The sequence below is a fragment of the Macaca mulatta genome, chromosome 14 (genome assembly GCF_049350105.2).
Source record: "Macaca mulatta isolate MMU2019108-1 chromosome 14, T2T-MMU8v2.0, whole genome shotgun sequence".
In the NCBI taxonomy this organism is placed as follows: Eukaryota; Metazoa; Chordata; class Mammalia; order Primates; family Cercopithecidae; genus Macaca; species Macaca mulatta.
In genome coordinates this window covers 71,900,743-71,925,918 of record NC_133419.1, presented here as the reverse complement: position 1 = coordinate 71,925,918, position 25,176 = coordinate 71,900,743, and the positions used below count along the sequence as shown (strand labels likewise).

Genomic DNA, 25,176 nt, shown 5'->3' with positions numbered 1-25,176 from the left:
GCAGGAGGATTGCTTGAGCCTAGGAGGCTGAGGCTAAAGTGAGCCAAGGTCATGCCACTGCACTCCAGCCTGGGTGATAAAGTGAGACCCTGTCTCAAAAAAAAAAACAAAAAAAAAAACACCCTAAAAACAACAACAAAAAAATCAAACCCAAAAACAAAATATAGCTAAAACACCTTTAGTGGGAGAAGTGATAAAATATTAATAATCGGCTTTGCAGACGCTGCCGCCGAGGAAAGTCCTGTACTACTAGCCATGGTCAACCCTACCGTGTTCTTCGACATTGCTGTCGACAGCGAGCCCTTGGGCCGCGTCTCCTTCGAGCTGTTTACAGACAAGGTTCCAAACACAGCAGAAAATTTTCGTGCTCTGAGCACTGGAGAGAAAGGATTTGGTTATAAGGGTTCCTGCTTTCACAGAATTATTCCAGGGTTTATGTGTCAGGGTGGTGACTTCACACGCCATAATGGCACTGGTGGCAAGTCCATCTATGGGGAGAAATTTGAAGATGAGAACTTCATCCTAAAGCATACAGGTCCTGGCATCTTGTCCATGGCAAATGCTGGACCCAACACAAACAGTTCCCAGTTTTTCATCTGCACTGCCAAGACTGAGTGGTTGGATGGCAAGCATGTGGTCTTTAGCAAAGTGAAAGAAGGCATGAATATTGTGGAGGCCATGGAGCGCTTTGGGTCCAGGAATGTCAAGACCAGCAAGAAGATCACCATTGCCGACTGTGGACAACTCGAATAAGTTTGACTTGTGTTTTATCTTAACCACCAGACCGTTCCTTCTGTAGCTCAGGAGAGCACCCCTCCACCCCATTTGCTCGCAGTATCCTAGAATCTTTGTGCGCTCGCTGCAGTTCCCTTTGGGTTCCATGTTTTCCTTGTTCTCTCCCATGCCTAGCTGGATTGCAGAGTTAAGTTTATGATTATGAAATAAAAACTAAGTAACAAAAAAAATATTAATAATCAAAATAAATACTGCAATAGGACGAAACATGCATTTTTGCTTTGTATTGTTTTGATAACATAGGCAATCTGAAATAGCTTAGTCAAATGGATTGAACTAAATAAGGACACAACATTCCTTGTGGTTTCTCTGCTATGGAGAATAGATATGAAATGTTCTTAGGAGAAGGGGCAAAGAATGCATTCGGGGACTAGGAAGAACTGTGCTGTGGCTCAGTTCCTCTACACAGTGGTGAAACTAAGCTTTCTGGTTGTCTGTTCCCCTATGTGTTAAAGGGAATAATACCTATCTTGTTTAATTTTATGAGGGTTAAGTAAGATAATGTATGTGAAAGTCTTTTGTAAACTATGAAATACTGTTATTGTCATACTTAGTGGGTGACTGGAGCCAAATTGCTAGCACTGTAAGGAAGCTTTTGGTTTAAGATATGGCATCCTAGGTAGGAAGAAGGATGCAAAATTGATGGATAAACAGTTGAATGCTGTTTGGGTAGCAGCTGAGAGGAATTCCTGTGAGTTGAGGGAAAGGACTGCGTTCATTTCCTTTGTTTTTGGGAGACAGGGTCTCACTCTGTTACCCCAGCTAGAGTGCTGTGGTGTGATCGTGGTTCACTGCAACCTTGAGCTCTTGGGCTCAAGCAATCCTCCTGCTTCAGCCTCCTGATTAGTTGGGACTACAGGCACATCCCACTACACCTGACTGATTTTATTTTTATTTTTTGTAGAGGCAGGGTTTCACTGTGTTGCCCAGGCTGGTCTCGAACTCCTGGGCTCCAGTGATCCTCCCACCTCCATCTCCCAAAGTGATGGAATTATGGGCCACTGGGTCTGGCCTTCCATACATATTTATTGAGTCCTGCCTGGTTGAAGATAAAGAAATACTGATATCTACCTACTAAACATGTGATGTGCTAAAATATGGAGGCAGTTTTGTTTAGAATGAAAACCTCATAAAGATGGGGTTCTTGTCTGTCTCATGCACTGCTATATATTCACCAGGAGTAGTACCTGGCATGTAGTAGGCTCTCAATAAATATATGTTGAAAGAAAGGGTACGATTTGGAATCAGACAGAGCAGGTTCATATTTGGGTTCTGCCCAGCCCCTTTCCTGAGTGAGTTGCTCAGTTTCTTCTTTTATAAATAAAATGGGACTAGGATTAGCTGGTTATTGGGAGGTTTTTTTTTTTTTTTTTAAAAAAAGATTAAAACGTTTTCTATAAGACTTACAGTAAATGCTTAATGAAAGATAGTTTCTTTTATTTCCCGTTTCTGGTTTGCAAAGTGTGATGGGAGTGCAGAGGAAGAAGCAGTTAGAGCTACCTGGGGGAGTCTAGACGGTGGCTTCACAGGCTTGATCTGATAGTGTCTTCCTACAGAACAAGATTATTATTATTATTATTTTCTTACAAAAGGAACTCCCTGGGATTAAGCAAGCATCTTGGACTTGGTATGCCTTGCTTCTCTGCATTTCCCATGGTCTTCATTGGAGAACTGGCTCTTGTTTTTCTAGCAAGGTCACATTTACACTGCAGGTTTGTGCAGAGGTTGTTGTTCCAGAAGCAGCTTCCAGTGGAGACTCTGGACTTAGCTGATTTGCATGGGCTTTTTGTAGCCAGCCGTCAATCCCCTATCCCCACCCTGCCAAATACCTCAATAATTGTTAGTTATAGCTTTGAAAACGTGTACTCAGTTTGACTCCTGTTCTGGGTCAGTTGTAAATTCTCATAGAAGGTAGAGCAGAGTGTGATTGCTTGGGTTAATCAGGTATTTATAAGTTGACCTTTACTAGTGAAAACTTAATTTTTCCCTCATGTCTGAGTAACTCTAGCAGGCTGAGGGCCTTGTTCTCAGGCATTCCCAGAACTGTTGGGAGTTGCAGCAGGTTTGCCTGCTCTTGTCATATATGCACGAGGGCCAGTAGGATTCATCTGTCTCCCAGCAAGGGTGCCCAGGACCTCTCCTTTTATCCTATCATTCTAAAGCACTGGATCATTCTAAAGCACTGGGAATACCAGTCTCCTTTCTCTGATCAGCATTTTAGACTCTGATGCTTTCTCTTCTGGTTTGTTTCTTGGGAGAATGTGTAAGCAGGGAGGAATTGTTTGGTTTTCAGGTAGAAAAGACTTCTTGCTTGTGAATTGAAGTCACTAGGCGAGAAGTGGGTAAAGAACATGTTCCTGAATAGGAGTGGTCAAGCGTTGGTAAGTTAGAGGTGGTTTGGGGGTTAAATGGGCCTGGTGCTCTCGAGGAGTGGAATCAGTACGGATCCTGGCTATGTCTTCATTGCCCTCCTTCGGGAGCTGAGCATTGCCACAGGGGAGATCTCACATATGGGCTGGGGAGAAGGGAAAGGAGGAGGGTTGAGGAAACAAGAGACAAAGGGAAGAAAAGGGAACTTTTGCTGAGCTGTTTCTCTAGGCTAGGTGCTTTACACCAATAATTTTCTTTAATCTTCACAACTACTTTGTGAGGTAGCTGTAATTAGTCTTGTTTTACATATGATGAAACTGAGGCCCAGAGAGGTTAAGCAACTTACCCAAGGTCACAAAGCTAGTTAATGATAATAAGTTATTATTTATCATGTGCCTGAAAAGCACATATGAAGTTTCTTTTTTTTTTTTTAATCCTGTGAACGATAATTATTACTTCTTCAATACAAATGAGGAAACTAGAGATTAAAGAGCTTTGGTTACTTGTGGAAGGTCACTCATCTGGCAGTGTCAGTGCAGGGATTTGAAACCAGGTCTGTCTCATTACAGAATGTGTTCCCTTGATGTCCATGTTGCTCTGCAAATGGAAGAGCTGGGATTCAAATGCAGAGTCATGAGAGCAGGGCTTATGTGTTACCTATCTTTGTGTCACCATTCCCTGTGACAGTGCTTACCATGTTATTAGTGCCCAATAAATGCTTGCTGTAAAATCTAGCTCTGCCCTCCCCATAGCTCATGTTAGCTGCAGTGGGTTCCAATTTCTAGCTGCATCGGGTTCCAATTTCTAGCTGCATCCTGCCCCAGCTGCTCGGCTGCCTATCTTCCCCTGACAGTTTGGCCTTATCCTGCCTACCCATTGTGGCCTCCCTGACTTCCCAACACACACAGCATCTCCTCTAGCACTGTTGCTTTCCTCTTCTTCATACCTTTTTTTTTTTTTTTTGAGATGGAGTCTCGCCCTGTCACCCAGGCTAGAGTGCAGTGGTGTGATCTTGGCTCACTGCAACCTCTACCTCCCGGGTTCAAGCGATTCTCCTGCCTCAGCCTCCTGAGTAGCTGGGACTACAGATGCGCACTGCCACACCCAGCTAATTTTTGTATTTTTAGTAGAGACGGGGTTTCACCATGTTGGCCAGGCTGGTCTCGAACTCCTGACCTCAGGTGATCCACATGCCTCAGCCTCCCAAAATGCTGGGATTACAGGCATGAGCCACCGCGCCCGGCCCTTCATACCTCTTTTCCCTAGCTATACATTTCCCTCCAGCTGTGGCTTTCCAAAACCCTCCAATCCTCTTCATTCTTTTCTCTGTAGTTTTTCTGACTTATTCCAGGGACTTCCCTTTCTAGGCTATAATCTTCTTAGTCCGTACCATATAATTTGTCAGCTAATTATCTACTGTTTCACTTTCTGTTGGTTTCATGGACATTAATCTTCTCCCCAGCCAGCTGATGGTAGTCATATTATAATAACTCCCCAGATTGGTTTGTGCTCTGCAGTTTACAAATCACTCCCCTATTTAAGACCTGTCTTTTTGCTTACCATGCCCACAGCTGCGCTATGAGGTGTGACAGGAGGGGATTGTTATCTCTATATTATAGTAAACAAATGCAAAGAGGGCAGGTGACTTCCCAATTTCATATATGTATTTAGGAGCAGAACAAAGACTGCATCTCAGGTTTACTGATTTCTAGCTTAGAATTTTATCTGCAGTCTCTTCTACATTTGTTTTTTTCCTTACCATTTCCCATTTTACCTTCAAGGGTCACTCAAGGTAGAACATCTACCTTGTGGGTTTTTAGGAGGTTTGGTTGGTGACCCAGTGAATGGTAGAGTAGCCCAGATAGGCCGGGCGCGGTGGCTCAAGCCTGTAATCCCAGCACTTTGGGAGGCCGAGACGGGCGGATCACGAGGTCAGGAGATCGAGACCATCCTGGCTAACACGGCGAAACCCCGTCTCTATTAAAAAATACAAAAAACTAGCCGGGCGAAGTGGCGGGTGCCTGTAGTCCCAGCTACTCGGGAGGCTGAGGCAGGAGAATGGCGTGAACCCGAGAGGAGGAGCTTGCAGTGAGCTGAGATCCGGCCACTGCACTCCAGCCTGGGTGACAGAGCAAGACTCCGTCTAAAAAAAAAAAAAAAAAAAGTAGCCCAGATAGCAGTCTTAGGTACTTCTCAGTGGCATCAGTGTTCTGGGTTGCTATTGCCTGTGAGAGTTCTCTCTCTGTGGCTGCCAGGATTAATGTGGAACTAAGAAGCATTAGATTATTATGGATGGTCAGAACACACTCTCATGGAGATCCAGGAAGCAGGACAGGATGTGTGGTGCCCGGCACTTTTGTGTTGTGGCAATGGCATGAGCTTTGCAAGCAGTCAGACCAGAGTGTGAAATCTGGCTTTGCTGTTGTTTGTTGGCCTCATGACCCTTAGTAAATCATTAATCTCTCTGAGCCTTAGGGCTACTGAGAGAATGTATTTAAGGGCCACATAATGGCCTGTAAAAACAGTATTTGTTGTTGGTTTTTATTGCCAATACTACTTTAAGTTTAAGGTGCCCGAAGGGCATTAGAAGCCCGCTAGCACCTGTGACCCTTGCAGGCTACTTCTTGTGTCTTGATTTCTAAGCATTAGTGATGACTACCTTGGAGACTATTGGCTGATAGGGGATGAACTTGAATGCTGTTCCCCAAGTCTCCAGTCTCCAGGTTTCCAGTGCCTTCTCAGGGCAATGAAAATAGTTTGTGGACAGCTAGGGGATGGTTTCGGTGTCAAACTTTGGAAGTAAAATCTTTCTTGTTTTTTCTGAAGAACTTTGGCATTAGAATTGTTGGTTCTGGAAAGTCAAGAACACAGTTGTTATTGAGAGATTTTAGTTATTTCTGAAACCAGATATTGCTCCAAAGCTGTTTGTTAAATACTTCCCTACTCTTCCTAAACCCCTGCCCCTCCCCAAAAGAAAAATAAATCATATTCAGACCATTGTGTGATGGTTATATCTTTGGCCTCCCTGGTCACCCAGGCTGTAGCTCTCTGCTAGCACCGCTCCAAATTGCTGCTTCAAGAGAGGTCAGTCAGCCCCTTTCCCTTACTCCCCACCCATGACCTGGTCTGTCTGGAAAGAGGATGAGATACATGGACCAATACATCCTATTTAAAAGGGAGCTTGCTTTCTCACTAGGGACTTTAGACTGCCTGACACACAGGAAATGACTAGAAAATCTGACCAGTGGAGCATAACTCATTGCTAAAATGGCAGGTTTGGACGGCTGCAGGATGGCAGAGTAGGCTTCCTGAAGAGGCAGGAAGGGGCAGCTGAATGAGAAAACGGTGACTTTTGAGGTTTTCCTTTTAGAGTATGGTGACGTAGGCCGTTTATTTAAAAAAAAAAAAAAAAGGAAAATCACATAAGATTAATCATTTTTACAATTCAGTGGGATTTAGTACTGTCACAAATCTAGTTCAAAACTATTTCATCAACCCTGAGGAAATCCATACCTGTTAAGCAGTTGTTCCTAATTCCCCCCTCTCCCTTTCCCCTGGCAGCCATCAATCTGTGTATCTGTGTTTTGTCTGTATATATTTACCTATTCTGGATAATTTCATATAAATGGAATCATATGATCTATGAGGCACCACACCCAGCCAATGGGACACTTTTTTATTGTCTGCTTCAAACCACTAAGTTGTATTTTCTAGAGTCAGTGATTGTATTTGATTCATTTATGTCTTTAGCATTTAGCATAGGAACTGGCATTTAGTGGATGAGTGGATGCTAATAAATGCTGAATGAAACTTGAGTATAGACTGAAGACTTACTTGACAGTAATGACACCATCACTGTAGGAGAGATCAGTTGTGGGCTGTACTAGATGTATTCATATAATAAATATTTAAGACCCTACTGTGTGCCAGAAACTCTGCTTGGTATGCAATAAAGAATAATAGTCCCGCCGGGCACGGTGGCTCACACCTGTAATCCCAGCACTTTGGAAGGCCTAGGCGGGCGGATCACGAGGTCAGGAGTTCAAGACCAGCCTGACCAACATGATGAAACCCCATCTCTACTAAAAATACAAAAATTAGCTGGGCGTGGTGGCGCACGCCTGTAATCCTAGCTATTCAGGAGGCTGAGGCAGGAGAATCGCTTGAACCAGGGAGGCAGAGGTTGCAGCGAACCAAGATCACGCTACTGCACACCAGCCTGGGTGACAGAGTAAGACTCTGTTTCAAAAAAAAAAAAAAAAAAAAAAAAAAAAAGAATAATAGTCCCTATTGTTTTATATTCAGGTAGGAAGATAGGCCATAAACAAGGAGATAAGTAATATAATGCCTGGTAATCATAAGTGCTAAAAAACAAAGTAAAGCAGGGCAAAGGATTAGAGAGTGATGGGGGTGCTATTTTTGGTAGAGTGGTGGGGAAGGCCTCTCATTGGATGGCCCTTAAAATCAACTCACAAGGGTCTGGACCAGGAATCAGAAGACTTGGGTTCTTCTTATGTCTCTGTGCTTTGTTACTTAGCAAAATTACTTAACATTTCAAGGTTGGAGTTTCTTTGTCTATAAAATGGGTGCAAGAATACCTGCCCTGGTATTGTGGGAGTGTTGTAAGGATTCAGTGAGTTAATGGACATTGAAAGTGCTTTGTTATATGGTGAATCACATGATGTTTGGCTTTCTCTTTCCCAAGTTGAGAGGATGCGTGAGCAGTGTGGGAGCCAGCCAGATGTTTTCAGCACTTTGAAGACAAAAGGAACTGGTTTCTGCTGGGAGCTGTCATGCCAGCTTGCCTGGAACACTGACTTATGCAGTGCTGATCCAGGGGCTGAGAGTAAAACCCATGCCCCAGGTGGTTCTCCATGTAAATTGGCAAAAGGGAATAGCCTTGGGAACTTGGGGCCTATTCTGCTTAGCCTCCCAGGAGGTAGAATGTGGAGAGGACTGTTTCTCTCCGTTCAGCCTTATTTCTTGCTACATCTGAACCTAACCCAAGGGAGTAATAATCAGCAGTCCCCAAGAAACCTGGGAGGTGGAGGTTGCAGTGAGCTGAGATTGCATCACTGCACTCCACCCTGGGCGACAGAGCCAGACCCCCTCTCAAAAAAAAAAAAAAAAAAAAAAAAAAAAAAGGTGGTATGTTCGTATAATGGAATCTTATTTAGCCATTAAATGGAGTTAGGTATTGATAGATGCCACAACATGGATAAACCTTGAAAACATGCTAAGTGAAAAGGCTACATATTGTATGATTCCATTTACGTGAAATGTCCAGAATAGGGAAATCTATAGAGAAAGTAGATTAGTGTTTGCCAGAGTGTGGGGGGAGAGGGTAATGAGAAGTTACTGCTAATGGATATGGGGTTTCTTTTTGGGGTAATGAAAATATTCTGAAAAATTAGATTGTGGTGACGGTGGTACAACCTTACATTAAAAAATCACTGAATTATAAAATCTAAAAGGAATAATTGTATGACGTGAATATATTTCAATGTAAACATAGATAATTTTCTTTTTCTGAGACAGTATCTCACTCTATCATCCGGGCTGGAGTGCAATGGTGCAATCATGGCTCACTGCAGCCTTGACCTCCCGGGCTCAAGCAATCCTTCTACTTCAGCCTCCCAAGTAGTTGGGGCTATAGACACATGCTAGCCTGGCCAATTTTTGTATTATTATTATTTTTGTAGAGACAGGGTTTTGCCATGTTGCCTAGGCTGGTCTTGAACCCCTGGGCTCACGTGATCTTCCTGCCTTGGCCTCCCAACGTTTGGGATTACAGGCATGAGTCACAGTGCTCTGCCAAACATACATAATTTGAGTTTGCTGAGAACTATTGGTTTAACACAGTTGTAGATAATTATAATTTTCTTTTCTGATTGGAAGTCTTATCCCAGTACTTTAGCTCACAAAGGTAGACACATTCCAGTTGTATTTTATTTATTTTATCATTTGATTTTTGAAACAAGGACTCGCTCTGTTGTACAGGAGGCTGAAATATGGTGGCACAATCATGGCTCACTGTAGCCTCTACCTCCTGGGCTCAAGTGATTCTCCCACCTCAGCCTGCTGAGTAGCTGGGACTGCAGGCATGAGGAACCACACCTGGTTAATTTTTCTGTTTTTTTTTGTGTAGACAAAGTCTCACTGTGTTGCCCATGCTGGTCTCCAACTCCTGGGCTCAAGCAGTTCTCCCACCTCAGCCTCCCTAAGTGCTGAGATTACAGGTGTGAGCCACTGTTCATGGCCCCATTCCAGTTTTAGATGTGAGTTTGAGCATGATCTTAGACAAGGGCCCATTAATGAATGTGTTGAGGATACAGCATCGTCCTGCTTTGACTCAAGGGGGCTTTTTCTGCCTTTGATTAAGGATTGGCGTGGGTGAGTCATTTCCCATAGTCTGAGGGATGTGGGATATAAAGAATGAATTGTTATGTCTGATGATATCTTGAATATCACACATTGTAGGCCAAATATAGGTGCTAAACCATTTGGCTTGAATTCTTTATAGAAAATTCCCTGGGAACCCCATGATAAAATAGAGAAAGAGAAAGAGGGATAACCTAAGAGGAAGGAGCAATCTGGTGAGAGACATTCTTTTCACCTTTTCACACATGAGCAATTAAAAACTTAAGGGAAGTTGATTTTTTTTTTTTTTAAACTCTGTAAATAGCTACTGGTATACTTCCTTTAGGCTGCTATTGTATTTTGTGCTATAAGAAGAGAGACTTGGCTGGGCGTGGTGGCTTATGCCTGTAATCCCAGCATTTTGGGAGGGCGAGGTGGGCGGATCATGAGGTCAGGAGATCGAGACCATCCTGGCTAACCTGGTGAAACCCCGTCTCTACTAAAAATACAAGAAATTAGCTGGGTGTGGTGGCGGGCGCCTGTAGTCCCAGCTACTCGGGAGGCTGAGGCAGGAGAATGGTGTGAACCTGGGAGGTGGGGCTTGCAGTGAGCGGAGATTGCGCCACCTCACTCCAGCCTGGGCGACACAGCGAGACTCCGTCTCAAAAAAAAAAAAAAAAAAAAAAGTCTTATTTGGCCAGGCACGACATCTCATTCCTGTAATCCCAGCACTTTGGGAGGCTGAGACGGGCAGATCGCGAGGTCAGGAGATCAAGATCGTCCTGGACAACATGGTGAAACCCCGTCTCTACTAAAATACAAAAAATTAGCCAGGCGTGGTGGCGGGTGCCTGTAATCCCAGCTACTCAGGAGGCTGAGGCAGGAGAATTGCTTGAACTTGGGAGGCGGAGGTAGCAATGAGCCGAGATTGCACCACTGCACTCCAGCCTGGCGACAGAGCAAGACTACATCTCAAAGAAAATAAAAAAAAAAAAGAAGAGAGACGGGCCATATACTCAAGGAGTTTCAAGGAGGTGAAACAAACATCTGGGATGAAAAGGTTCCAGGGACTAGTATTGTACACAGTCAGAGGAGGCAGAGAGGGCTGTGAGCTTGGTAATAAGAGAGGAGGCTTGGGAAACCCAGCCTGAGTGTAGGTCCAGAGGGCAGCATGCACTGGGTGAGGACCTCTAGGGAGAGTAAGGCAGGATACATTCTCGTCCTTATACTTCCTTCCCTGTTTTTGTACCTGCTAACTTTTGCTCTACAACAAATAGGCCTTTAAGCATCTGTTCTGAGCCTGGCCTTGCACTGGGCAAAACTGGAAACATGGGCATTATGCAACCTGGGCCATACATCTAGAAGTACTTAATATATTGCGAGAGGTGAACCTGGAAACAATGGACTATAATTGCATGGGTCAAGGTATGTAATAGACAGAGATGGATTTGATGTGTGAGAATGCTGACCCACTGACTCTGACTTGGGATTAGGTAAACTTACCTTTAAAAAGGCATTGAGACAGGGCCTGGTTAGAGAAACCTGTTAAGGTTATTGCCAGAAGATGAAGCAGAGGTACAGAATGCTACTTTTGGGGTATGGCTGCTTTAGGGCCTTTCATTTCATTTTCAGATTTGATGAAATAATAGGGCATCTGTGGCCACGCGCGGTGGCTCATGCCTGTAATCCTAGCACTTTGGGAGGATGAGGCGGGCAGATCACGAGCTCAGGAGATTGAGACCATCCTGGCTAACCTGGTGAAACCCCGTCTCTACTAAAAACTCAAAAAATTAGCCGGGCGTGGTGGCACACACCTGTAGTCCCAGCTACTTGGGAGGCTGAGGCAGGAGAATCACTTGAACCCGGGAGGCGGAGGTTGCAATGAGTCGATATCTCACCATTGCACTCCAGCCTGGGTGACAGAGTGAGATTCTGTCTCAAAAAAAAAAAAAAAAAAAAAAGAAAGAAAATAGGACATCTGGCCGTACGCGGTGGCTCAAGCCTGTAATCCCAACACTTTGGGAGGCCGAGACAGGCGGATCACGAGATCAGGAGATCGAGACCATCCTGGCTCACACGGTGAAACCCCGTCTCTACTAAAAATACAAAAAGCTAGCCGGGCGAGGTGGCGGGCGCCTGTAGTCCCAGCTACTCGGGAGGCTGAGGCAGGAGAATGGCATAAACCTGGGAGGCAGAGCTTGCAGGGAGCTGAGATCCGGCCACTGCACTCCAGCCTGGGTGACAGAGTGAGACTCCGTCTCAAAAAAAAAAAAAAAAGAAAAAAGAAAATAGGACATCTGTGTCCAGGAATCTTTTTATCTCCCCACCACCCCTCAAGCAGTGCTGGGCTGACTGCAGAAGGCTCTTCCTTGTTCTGCACTTGTTCCATTTCTGTTTTTGAAAGATGAAGCCTGAGAGGTGTCAGAGCTATGCCAGCTGCTATGGGGCCAGAAACAGGTGAGGCTTTTAGGTTTGCTTGAGTTAAGGAGTGAGGGGTTTGTCCTCTTCAGCTAGCTTAATTAAGGTCTTTGCTATGAAACTGGATAAGTAGTTCACGTAGCTTGTTTTTCATTTGGGGCTATTTTCAGCCTCGGAGGCCAGCAAGGTGAATGACTGAGATGCTTTTATGGGGTTCAAGCTTTTGCTAGATCCTATTTGCCAGGATAGGTGCCCAGCAATTTTCCAGGACATCAGCTTTTCTGAACAAGCAGCACTGAAAGGAAGAAGAACTTCCCTTTTCTCTCAGTGGGCAGTATAGGAAACGTGAGAGTGGGTGGTCAGTTTAATATTACAACACAGGTTTTAAGTAGAGATGCTGTATAGTTTGGAACATTGCCATATAGATTTTTTTTTTTTTTTAAATTTTTGAGACAGAGTCTCACTCTGTTGCCCAGGCTGGAGTACAGTGGTGTGCTTTCTGCTCACTGCAGCCTCCATCTCCCAGATTCAAGGGATTTTCCTGCCTAAGCTTGGAGATTACAGGTGCTCCACACCTGGGATTACAGGTGTGCACCACCATGCCCAGCTGAATTTTTGCATTTTTAGTAGAGATGGAGTTTCACCATGTTGGCCAGGCTGGTCTTGAACTTGTGACCTCAAGTGATCCACCTGCATCGGCTTCCCAAAGTGCTGGGATTATAGGTGTGAGCCACCGTGCCCGGCTGCCATATAGTCTTTAATGCAGTTTTGAGGGACTCATCTGAATTGTTCTTGTGTTTTTCTTGTTATCTTGACTGCCAGGCTTTACTATGGGGGGAGCTCTATAAATGTATAGATCTGCCGCTGGCCAGAGACTTGATCTCTTTTGCGCTTGCACACCTCTAGGGCTAACAAAGCAGATGGAGTGGGCTGTACTAAGAGGTGATGCATTGGTGGTGCATATCCAAGAGTGTTCTTGGGAGTTCCCTATCTAGTGAGTGCTTACTATGTGCCAGGCAGTTGTGGCAACAGTGGGCATCATACTAGGTGCTGAAGTTTTATCAGAGATACCTAAGGCAGATCATTGTCTGATCCCTAAGGCCCAACAAATAAATAAATATTTGTTGTTTAATAAATGTTGGTCCAAGGAATAAACTATTTTTTAAAGGAACCCAGATACAGGGGGTGTGAGAAGGAAGCTAGCAGTCATTGAATGCTTACTATGTGCCAAGTACTGTGTTAAGTGCTTTCACAGATATTTAATTTTTTTTTTATTATTAATTTTTTTGAGACGGAGTCTCACTCTGTTGCCCAGGCTGGAGTGCAATGGCGCGATTTTGGCTCACTGCAACCTTTACCTTCTGAGTTCAAGCGGTTCTCTCACCTCAGCCTCCGGAGTAGCTGGGATTACAGGCGTGCGCCACCACATCTGGCTAATTTTTTGTATTTTTTCTTTTTAGTAGAGATGGGGTTTCACCATGGATACTTAATTTTTAATACAGTCTTCTGAGATTGTTAATGTTATCAGTATCTTTGAGATGGACAAAATAAGAGGTTAAATTACTTGTCAGAGTCACTTTCTATTAGCCTTATCTAGGCTCTTTTTTGAGGGTCTGGCCTCTTGGTTTGGTAGATACCTAACAGGGTAATCTTGTTTTCAGTATTGTTGGGTGAGTGGGGCTAGTCTGAGTCTTTTTTTTTTTTTTTTTTTTTTGAGACGGAGTCTCGCTCTGTCGCCCAGGCTGGAGTGCAGTGGCCGGATCTCAGCTCACTGCAAGCTCCGCCTCCCGGGTTCACGCCATTCTCCTGTCTCAGCCTCCTGAGTAGCTGGGACTACAGGCGCCCGCCACCTCGCCCGGCTAGTTTTTTTGTATTTTTTAGTAGAGACGGGGTTTCACCGTGTTAGCCAGGATGGTCTCGATCTCCTGACCTAGTGATCCGCCCGTCTCGGCCTCCCAAAGTGCTGGGATTACAGGCTTGAGCCACCGCGCCCGGCCAGTCTGAGTCTTTTCAAAGTCACAGGAGATGCAGTTGTCTAGGCTTGGTGCTGATGATATAGATAAGGATAATATAAGGTACATAACCTGGAAAAATTACTATTGAGTGGGGAGACAGGTAAATAGGCATTACAGGGTAGTAAATATTAAGCAAAGACAGGCCTTTTTACTTTGTGAGAGGTACATTGGTCAGGGACTTTTACTCTGAGGCTTCAACTCTTGTCCTTTCTATACCTGTAGCTCCTCATTGGGATATCCCTTATTACCTGACCATGTGTTTTGACAGTTTCATGAGTGTTACTTTTTCATCAAGATTGCTTACTCCTTGAGACTAGATATTCTTTTTTTTCTTACTGCCTCTTAGATATCTGACCTAGGCCATCACGCTTACCTTCTCTGGACCTTAGTGGCATTATCTGTAAAACAAGGCTAATGATAGGTGTTTTGCAATCTGAGAGCCGGGGTCAGTCCAGGTGGTGATCTCTGGAGGTTCATCTAGTTTTTTCAAATCTGTGATTTCTGTGATCATCCTCTTTTGGTCCTTATATAGAGCTGGATATCCAGGAGGCTTTAAGTTTGTCACAGAGATTGTTGAAGGTATTTTCTGGTACTTCAGAAGTCTTAAGAACTTTTCTGTATCACCCTGTTAGAGCTACATACCCAGCAGCACTGACAGAGACTCATGGCTTCTCCTGGCCAGTCCCTTGGACCGAACCAGTTTTCTCAGCCTGGTAGGGAAGATTTGACTGAAATTTTAAACTCAAAAGGATATCATGGCCAGGCATGGTGGCACACGCCTGTAATCCCAGCTACTCAGGAGTCTGAGGCAAGAATCTGGGAGATGGAGGTTGCAGTGAGCCGAGATCACACCAGTGCACTCCAGCCTGGGTGACGGAGCAAGACTCCATCACACACACACATACACACACACACACACACACACACACACACACAAAGCGTATTGTATTTAAGTGTATTTTCTAGTATGGCTTCTTTCATCATCAGCTAGGTCAACTAGAGGTAGTGCTTTCCTGATTTTGCTTCTGGAAGGCGTTCTTTGAGCAGTGAGATAGGACCCCACCCTTAGGACTTTCACCTCTCCGGGTATTGGGCCAGAAGGCTAAAGCTCCATGAAATACTGTTTATGTACAATTCTAGCTTGAGCTCTAAACTTGTAAAAGAATCAACTTTGATATGACTTGGGGTCCCATGGGACCTACCAGGAAATCACAGGAACTCTGAGCTACAGCAAAGTCCACCACTAATTAGACAGTTAATAATGCTAATTATTATGATTAAAAATGTATATTGAATACTTATATGTCAGGTACAATTACATATTTATTTAATTCTCACAGCAGCCAATGATATAGATATTGTTATTATTCTCATTTTGTAGATGAAGAATCTAAAGTCACGTGTCTAGTAATTGGTGCAAGTAGGACTTAAGCCTAATTAGAAATTTCATGTTCTAATTCCAAACCCTATGTTCTTTTATTTTTTAAAATAAAACAAAATTTTTATTTTTATTTTTATTTTTATTTTTTTTGAGACAGTCTCGCTCTGTTGCCCAGGCTGGAGTGCAGTGGCACGATCTTGGCCCACTGCAACCTCTGCCTCCTGGGTTCAAGTGATTCTCCTGCCTCAGCCTCCCCAGTAACTAGGGCTACTACAGGCGCATGCCACCACACCTGGCTAATTTTTGTATTTTTAGTGGAGACAGGGTTTTGCCATGTTGGCCAGGCTGCTCTCAAACTCCTGACTTCAGGTGATCTGCCCGCCTTGGCCACCCAAAGTGCTAGGATTACAGGTGTGAGCCACTGTGCGGGCTCACTATTGTATTTTAATTATTTACTCGATATCCTCCTACCAGATTTTAAATTGCTAGAAGGCAGGGACTGATTACTCTTTATTTCATTAAAAAAAGAAGTATTGAGTTATGGCATATATCCAATAAAATGAATTAAATGCTTGATGAATTTTTACCAATGTATTTATCTATGCAACTACCACCTAGATCAAGATACATTTCTGCATCTTTCTAGAGTGTAGCATAGAGATGAGCAAACATTTTCTGTGGAGGGCTAGAGAGCAAATATTTTAGGCTTGATGGGCTATACTGCAAGTTGTAACAGGAAAACAGCCATAGATAATATTTAGATGGACATGTGTAGCTGTGTCTAATAAAACTTTGTTTACAAAGACAAGGTGTTTGGGCTAGATTTGGCCTGAGAGCCTCAGTTTGCTGATCTAGCAGAGTGTCTAAGGACAAAACAGAAATTCAGTAAATGTTTGTTGAATTGTGGACAAAGTCCTTGATTTCAGAAATCTCTTCTTGATGTTCTAGCAGTGGGGCAGCTTGTATCTCCACAGTAGGGCTGTACTTTGTTTTTATTTTTTATGTTTTATTTATTTATTTTTGTTATTTAGTTTTTATTTCATAATCATAAACTTAACTCTACAATCCAGCTAGGCATGGAAGGGAACAAAGAAAACATGGAACCCAAAGGGAACTGCAGCGAGAGCATAAAGATTCTAGGATACTGCGAGCAAATAGGGTGCAGGGGTGCTCTCCTGAGCTACAGAAGGAATGATCTGGTGGTTAAGATAAAACACAAGTCAAGTTGTCCACAGTTAGCAGTGGTGATCTTCTTGCTGGTCTTGCCATTCCTGGACTCAAAGTGCTCTGTGGCCTTCACAATATTCATGCCTTCTTTCACCTTGCCAAAGACCACAGGCTTGCCATCCAACCACTCAGTCTTGGCAGCGCAGATGAAAAACTGGGAACTGTTTGTGTTGGGTCCAGCATTTGCCATGGACAAGATGCCAGGACCTGTATGCTTTAGGATGAAGTTCTCATCATCAAATTTCTCCTCGTAGACGGACTTGCTGCCAGTGCCATTATGGTGTGTGAAGTCACCACCCTGACACATAAACCTTGGAATAATTCTGTGAAAGCAGGAACCCTTATAACCAAATCCTTTCTCTCCAGTGCTCAGAGCATGAACGTTTTCTGCTGTCTTTGGAAACTTGTCTGCAAATAGCTCAAAGGAGACATGGCCCAAGGGCTCATTGTCGAAGGCGATGTCATGGTGGGGTTAACCATGTCTGAGAGTACAGGGCTCCCGGTGGTGGCAGCATCTGCAAAGCCTTTTATGTTTTATTTTTAATAGAGATGAGGTTTTGCCATGTTGCCCAGGCTGGTCTTGAACTCCTGAGCTCACTCAATCCACCCACTTCGTCCTCCCGAAATGCTAGGGCTGTAATGTTGAGAGGTTCTTTGTGGAACAGGCTGCCTTTTGATAAGTTGTTTGTGTTCATAAGGGAATAAAAATGTCATCCCTTCCAGCACTCTCCCAATTTTATTGGTGCAACATCTTCAGAATCTTTGGGATCCATGAAAATAATATAGGGGTATGTTTGTTTGAATCCCCTGAGGCTATTAGGTGTTATTTATTTTGTCCTTGGTGCCTAGCCAGCATGGATGGACAGGGATGCTCAGTAAATATTTGTTTTTGAATGAATAAATGAATTTAAATTGCTTTCAGTATTTTAACAAGCCTAATGGAAATTGTACATTTATCTACAATAAAAGTGTCTTTGATTTTGGTTTCAATTGTACCAGTTTTGTGTGAACACTAGTTTGCTCATGCTGATTAGTTCTTTGACTGGCAGTTGATGGCATCATAGGACATAAACCTACCCAGTGAGTGAATGACCTTGGACACAAGTACACAGCCAAAATAAGCAACTGGTAGCAGAGCCTGATACATGAATGTCTACATGTTTACTTCCACTTTCTTGCTCATTAGCAATATTATTTGTATATGGTTGATAATGGTGTATGGTTGGTTAAAATGTGGGGCAACATTTTTTTTTTTTTTTTTTGAGACAAAGTCTCACTCTGTAGCCCAGTCGCCCAGGCTGGAGTGCAGTGGCGCAATCTCAGCTCACTGCAACTTCTGCCTCCCAGGTTCAAGTGACTCTCCTGCCTCAGCTTCCCAAGTAACTGGGTTTACAGGCATGTACCACCACGCCTGGCTAGTATTTTTATTTTTTGTAGAGATGGGGTCAATATCCAAATAAGGTCTACATCATGTCGATTGATCTAAATCTTGAGTCTTTTCTGGGACTACAGGCATGTGCCACCATGCCTAGCTAACTTTTGTATTTTTTATAGAGATGGGGTTTTGCCGTGTTGCCTAGGAAGGTCTTAAACTCTGTAGCTCAGGTGATCTGCCCACCTCCCAAAGTGCTGGGATTACAGGTGTGAGCCACTACGCCAGGCCAATTTGAACTATATTTGAAAAAGAGGGTTCCATTGTTTAAAAGTAAGTCTTGAAAACTATTGTATTGTAGTTGTTCTCTGACAGCACCAATTATGACAGGAACCAGGAACTATGAAGTGGTTGTGACTGTGACTAACTTGTAATATGTTTTAAACTTTTTTTAACTTCCTCATATTTGCTGTTTTTGGCTTATGTTCTTTCTCAACTCAACAGTTAAACTCTTACGACAAAAACGGCCCATATGTTTTAACTTTTGAAGGGAGAGATGGGTGGACTGTCTTACCTTAGAGCCAGGCTTCAGGCTTGGGGGAGGGAGTCCCAAGGGCTGGAGTGGGGGTTCTGCTTTAATGAGCAAAGGAAGTGGTTAAGTCCCTGGGGCCTATGCAGCCTGAAAAAGAGCCCAAAAAGTGACCTTGGGACCATCAAAGACTAGACGCCCTTAGCAGAGCATGGGTCCCTTTTCCTTACCCCTTATTCCACAGCCTACAGGGTCTCTTTCAGTTGTCCAAAGGACCTGGCTGGTCAGGCTTTACTTGAGTCACATCCGACATGTTCCAGGCCCAGGGTCCTGGTAGCTGTGTTTAGGGCTGATTCCTAGGAATCATGACAAAGAATGAAGGGCACCTTGTTTTTGACTGTGTTTTTTTTTTTTTTTTTTTTTTTTGAGACAGGGTCTCGATTGGTTGCCCAGGCTGGAGTGCAGTGGCATGATCTCGGCTCATTGCCACCTTCGCCTTCCGGGTTCAAGCAATTCTCCTGTCTCAGCCTCCCAAGTATCTGGGATTACAGGCACATGCTACCATGCCTGGCTCATTTTTGTTTGTTTGTTTTTTTTGAAGTAGGAACAGGGTTTCGCCATGTTGGCCAGGCTGGTCTCAAACTCCTGACCTCAGGTGATCCACCCGCTTCGGCCTCCCAAAGTGCTGGGATTATGGGCGTGAGCCACTGTGCCTGGCCGACCCTGTTCTAAGGAAGGCCAAGGGCAGGAAGCTCTTAGCAATAGCTTTGGCTGATCCTTGGCCAGCAATACCGTATGTCACTCTGGCCAAGAGAAGAGCTGCTGTGGAGCACTTGGTGTTCTCTAGCCTTTGTGGAGGTCACAGGCAAACAGGGCAGGGGAGCAAGGCCTTAATTAGTCAGGGACTCCTGGAGCAAAGCCACTTGGCAGTATCTCAGCTTCTTGGTGGGACTGGCTCATTCTCCTAGTGACAGTGCAAATACTCCTTCCCTTTATAGCCTTTAAACCTCCAAGAGATTGGTCTTCTTCCTTGAGCTTCAAGATATTTCTATGCAGTGTGGTTCAGGGCTGATTTTAAAAGCTGGATAGGTGGAATGACAAAAATTCCTTCCATCTGTGTAGTACTTTTTGGTCACTTATCCACATTTTTTAAAATTTCAAACCAACCGTCCTGTGAGTTGTAAATGAAGAAATTAAAGCTCAGAAAGGAGATGCACTTAACCAAGTTTGTATAGCTAATTCGACTCTGGGTTCCTGGAATAGCGCTCTTTCTTTCTTTTCCTTCTCTTCTTTCTTTCTTTCGAGATGGAGTCTCACTCCCTTTTCTCCCAGGCTGGAATGCAGTGGCGCGATCTCGGCTCTCTGCAAGCTCCGCCTCCCAGGTTCACGCCATTCTCCTGCCTCAGCCTCCCGAGTAGCTGGGACTACAGGCACCCACCACCACACCCGGCTAATTTTTTGTATTTTTAGTAGAGACGGGGTTTCACCATGTTAGCCAGGATGGTCTCAATCTCTTGACCTCATGATCCGCCCGTCTCGGCCTCCCAAAGTGCTGGGATTACAGCCGTGAGCCACGGCACTCGGCTGAAATAGTACTCTCTCTATCGTTATATGTGGGACAAGGGGAAAGGAGGAGAATGGTAAATACAATTATTTTATGTACTAGGCAATGTGTAAGGTGCTTAGTTTAGTTTTCTCACATTTTGTGGTAATTTATTTTTTAATCTCTATTTTAATGTTAGGGAAGCTGAGCTTCAGAGTGGTTGACTTACTCACGATCACAGAGCTAAGAAGTGGCTGAACCTGGATTCAGATCTAAGTCTATTTGACTTCAGAACCCATGTGTTTTCATCATTATACTATATTCCTTGATAGTTGTTTATTCTGAAACATCTTGATTGAGCTGCCGATGCAACACTAGGTAGTGTCACAAGGGATGCAAGGAAGCATAAGATTTAGTAATTTCTTCCCTCATGGAGTACGTAATTTGGTGATACTGCTATGACAGAGACAATAGTGTATAGGGATAGATAGAGACATGGGGCAATGGGAGCTTAGGGGGCAACCCTAATAATTGGTGGTGGGGGAAATTGTCAGAAAAGGCTTCTCAGAAAAGTTGGTACCTTAGTTTCTCTAGCAATAATGAGCATGGGCCCTTGGGGTCAGCTTGCCTGGGTCTCATCACTGTAATACTATATGCTAGCTGTAGTGCTTTGGGCAAGTTACTTAATCTCTCTGAGCCTGCTTCCTCATCTATAACATGTAAATTATTATAAAATCAATCTCAAAGAACTGTGCGAAGATTAAGATGAGATAATCTATGTTGAATATCTAGCAACTTGCTTGACATGTAGTAAGCTCTCATTAAGTGTTAACCATTATAATTATCACTGTCTAATCTGTTTTTTTCCCATGTCCTGCTCAAGTGGGGACAAATGAAGCTAGGTAGGCTCTCTTAGGGCCTGTTATTGTCAATAAAGTAGAGGTTTTGTCTAGAATGATTTCAAAATATTTCTTTCACGCCCAAGATTCTGTCAAAGTAAAAGTTACTAAGTTAACTGTTTCCAGGAGGGCAGCTGTCAAGTTACTTTGTATCTCATGGCAACCAAATCTGGCTTGAGTTCCCTTTTAAAGCCAGCTCTGGTGAGTTGCTGAAAATACTACCTGATAAAAGCTTCTCTTTCCTTTGCTGACTCTTCATTGGATTGACTGAAAGCTGGCCTCTTGAAATACTGGTCTATTTCTCTTCTCTTCCTCCAGGTTTATTGTGATGGAGAAGATAATGTAATTTTAGTAGTCCAGGTATTCTCTACTACTTTAGAGTCCTGTCTATTCTGGGTTACTGTGGAATAGCAGTACCTTTATATATTTGTACAATGCTGTTTGTTTGTTTGTTTTTTGGAGACAGGGTCTTTCCCTCTGTTGCCCAGGCTAGAGTGCAGGGATGCGATCACTGTAGCCTCCTGGGTGCAAATGATCCTCCCACCTTAGCCTCCCAAGTATCTGGGACTATAGGCACACCCCACCATGCCTGGCTAATATTTTTATTTTTTGTAGAGATGGGTTCTCACTATGTTGCCTAAGCTGATCTTGAACTCCTGGACTCAAGCAGTCTTCCCACCTTGGCTTCCCAAAGTGTTGGGATTACAAGCATGAGCCACTGCGGCTGGCCCAATACATTGTTTTAAGATATAGTAAGTGTTCTGGCTAGGCACGGTGGCTCACACCTGTAATCCCAGCACTTTGGGAGGACGAGGCAGTTGGATTACTTGAGGTCAGGAGTTCAAGACCAGCCTGGCCAACATGGCAAAACCCTGTCTCTATTAAAAATACAAAAATTAGCTGGACATGGTGGTGTGCACCTGTAATCCCAGCTACTCGGGAGATTGAGGCAGGAGAATTGCTTGAACCCAGGAGGCGGAGGCTGTGGTCACACCACTGCACTCCAGCCTGGGTGACAGAGTGAGACTCAAAAAAATAAATAAGTGTTCTTCAGAATGTCAGTATCACAGGAAATGGCATTATTAGTATTACTCAGTAAAAGACCTTTGAGATCAAGTTAGGAAAAGCTAGGGGACTTTAATATGATAAGGAAAGGTATGCAGGGTTTCCTACGTTTTTCTGAACATCTAATCTTTTTTTATCCTCAAAAACCACCTATTGACATTTTGTTAGATACCAGTGTTCCACAGAACACAATTAGGTAAATGAACACAGTGTGGCCCCCTGCTTTTCTATTAGCGTGACTTGGAGAAGTAGTATGGCCAGCTGTCCTTTAGTTGACAAGGTACCTCCATGACTCCTTTTCAAAGAGAAAATGAAATACTTAATGAGAGCTTATGTGTCAGAAAATCTCCTAAGTGTTCGACATAGATTACATCTTTATGTTCACAACAGCTCTATGAGATTGCTAATATAGTTTTCTCCATGTTGTTGTTGTAGAAAGCTAGAGATCTTGGTTAATCCACCAGTCTCTAGTTATGTCTCAGATTCAGTGGTAGGAGATTTAGCTAACTGAGCTTTTATTGTTTGCCTAAGCCTTCTTCATTTTTTCTTTTGAGACAGCGTCTCTCTCTGTTGCCCAGGTTGGAGTACACTCCAGCAGTGTAGTCACAGCTCACTGCACCCTTGACTTCCTGGGCTCAGGTGATCCTCCTGCCCCAGGCTCCAGCATCCTGAGAAACTGGAACTACAGGCACGTGCCATGATGCCCAGCTAATTTTTGTATTTTTTTGTAGAGATGGGGTTTCACCATATTGCTCAGGCTGGTCTCGAACTTGTGAGCTCAAGCAGTCTTCCTGCCTCAGCCCCACAAAGTGCTGGGATTACAGGCATGAGCCACTGTGGCTGACCCCCAACGACTCTTAAACATTTATTGTTCTGGGGTAATGGGGATGTAGTGATGGAAAACCAGGCACTGCCTCATGGAACTTTTTTTTTTTTTTTTTTTTTTTGAGACGGAGTCTGGCTCTGTCGCCCAGGCTGGAGTGCAGTGGCCGGATCTCAGCTCACTGCAAGCTCCGCCTCCCGGGTTTACGCCATTCTCCTGCCTCAGCCTCCGGAGTAGCTGGGACTACAGGCGCCCGCCACCTCGCCCGGCTAGTTTTTCGTATTTTTTAGTAGAGACGGGGTTTCACCGTGTTAGCCAGGATGGTCTCGATCTCCTGACCTCGTGATCCGCCCGTCTCGGCCTCCCAAAGTGCTGGGATTACAGGCTTGAGCCACCGCGCCCGGCCTTGCCTCATGGAACTTAATCTAATAGAGATGATTATCTATGAGTGTGGAAATGTAAGTTACAAATTGGGACTTTAGAGGTTAAGGGAAGGCAGATATTTTTATGAGTTACTGTGGCTTCCTGGGATGGTGTGACTTAACTAATTCCTAAAACTGTTTAAGTTTATATACTGCAGAAGCTCAGGGAGGCATTTAGATTGTGAAAATGACCTAAGTGAAGATAGGAGTGAGCAGAGAGCAGCGATCCCCAACCTTTTTGGCACCAGGGATCGGTTTCATGCAAGACAATTTTTCCACAGACCAGGGTGGGGGGTGGGGATGATTTTGGGTTGAAACTGTTTCACTTCAGATCATCAGGCATTAGATTCTCATAAGGAGCATGCAACCTAGATTCCTCGCATGTGCAGTTCACAGTAGGCTTTGCGCTCCTGTGAGAACCTAATGCTGCCACTGATATGACGGGAGGCGGAGCTCAGGCAGTAATGTTCGCTTGCCTGCCGTTCACCTCCTGCTGTGTGGCCTAGTTCCTAACAAGCCACCGGCTGGTACGATCTGCAGCCTGGGGGTTGGGGACCCCTGGCATAGGGAATAGAATGCTCAGGAGAAGGTGGTATCCTGTACTGCTCTTAGGCACGACACCACCTGTGAGACTCTGCTAAAGGCGTTAATTTCTGGCCAGCTGAAGGTAGCATTGCCAGAGGGAGGAGCTGGGCAGATTGCAGTTGGTGTTGTGGATAGAAGCAAAGGATCATAAATGATCGTCAGAAGTTAAAAGGACTGGGAGCTGGTGGATTATGGAATGTGAAATGGGACAGGGCAACGTTTCACATCTCAGGCTATGAATGACAGAGGGACCTGGAATCTGAATATGTTTATATATAATTTGTTAAGTTCTTACCATGTGCCAGGTACTATTCTTTGCATTTTTAATGCTAAGCTTAATTTTTATTAGTAGTTTATTTAGATTAGCTTATTTAATCTTTGTACCAACCCTATGAGAGTAGGTACTATTATTTTATTGTTTTAAAGATGGGAAAACTGAGGCCTAGAGAACTTAAATGATTTGCCCAAACTCACATGGCTAATAAGTGGTAGAGGTAGGATTCAGGCTCAGGTACTATGTTTTTAGTGTCCTTGTTCCTAATCACTGTGGTATACAGTTTTAAGCAGTGAGAAGTCCTTATAGATTTCTGCCTAGTGAAGCAATTGTTTGTAAGTATTGTGATGCAGGGCAATTTCCCAAGGTTTGATTGAAGGCAGGAAGACCTGCCACAGGGTGTTGTAGCAACCATTCCAGTTGCTTTGGAAAATGTATAAAGGTCTTGGAGTTATTTCACAAATTACTTCCTGAGATGGCTCTGGCAGTTGGCAGTCCTGTCTATCAGCTCAGCCCATTTTAGAAATCATTTTCCAAATAATTTTAATCTTAAGGAAGCTCTCCTCTTTCTATTGAACAGGCTGTGCCAGGCATAGGGGTCCCAGGAATCAGGTAGGAAATAGCTCTTGTGGGGTCAGTCCATCTGGAAGCATTTGCAAGAGGGAAGTTGAACCTATTGAGATTTCCTGTTGTCATTAGAATTTGCTCTCCTGCTATAGGGGGAGTATCCCCTGTTAGGACTGATAGTCTGGTTGCTTATCTTGAGAGGCTGGGCAAGTGGGCTGGGGTGCAGAGATGTGAAAGACATAGTCTGTGTCCATGAACAACCTGCAGGTTACTGAGACACCCATAAACAAGTGCACTCTATACGGTGTCACAAGTGCTACGATAGAGGTACATAGAAAATGTACTGGGAAAAGCTGGGCGTGGTCGCTCACGCCTGTAATCCCAGCACTTTGGGAGGCCGAGGCGGGTGGATCACGAGGTCAGCAGTTCGAGACCAGCCTGACCAACATGGTGAAACCCCATTTCTACTACAAATACAAAAATTAGCTGGGCGTGGTGGTGCGTGCCTGTAATCTCAGCTACTCAGGAGGC

General features: G+C 44.1%; 1 protein-coding gene, 1 long non-coding RNA gene and 2 pseudogenes across 17 annotated transcripts in view; 3 read left to right on the top strand and 1 right to left on the bottom strand.

Moving 5' to 3' along the window:
• The window catches only part of STIM1 (stromal interaction molecule 1), a 219,746-nt gene that overhangs the window by 21,149 nt on the left and 173,421 nt on the right, over positions 1-25,176 (top strand).
• LOC100428444 (peptidyl-prolyl cis-trans isomerase A pseudogene) lies at positions 212-16,693 on the top strand (annotated as a pseudogene). Of its 2 annotated transcripts, none has more exons than XR_001439592.3 (2): positions 212-921; positions 16,423-16,693. The product of XR_001439592.3 is annotated as a peptidyl-prolyl cis-trans isomerase A pseudogene, transcript variant X2 (transcript). The 2 variants fall into 2 exon arrangements; XR_013404069.1 differs by lacking the exon at positions 16,423-16,693 and adding an exon at positions 5,187-6,149 and having other exon boundaries at positions 212-1,634.
• LOC144334324 (peptidyl-prolyl cis-trans isomerase A pseudogene) lies at positions 16,520-17,184 on the bottom strand (annotated as a pseudogene).
• Positions 18,876-22,120, top strand: LOC144334330 (uncharacterized). The gene is made up of 2 exons (XR_013404074.1): positions 18,876-21,376; positions 21,929-22,120. It is a non-coding gene; the product is annotated as an uncharacterized LOC144334330 (long non-coding RNA).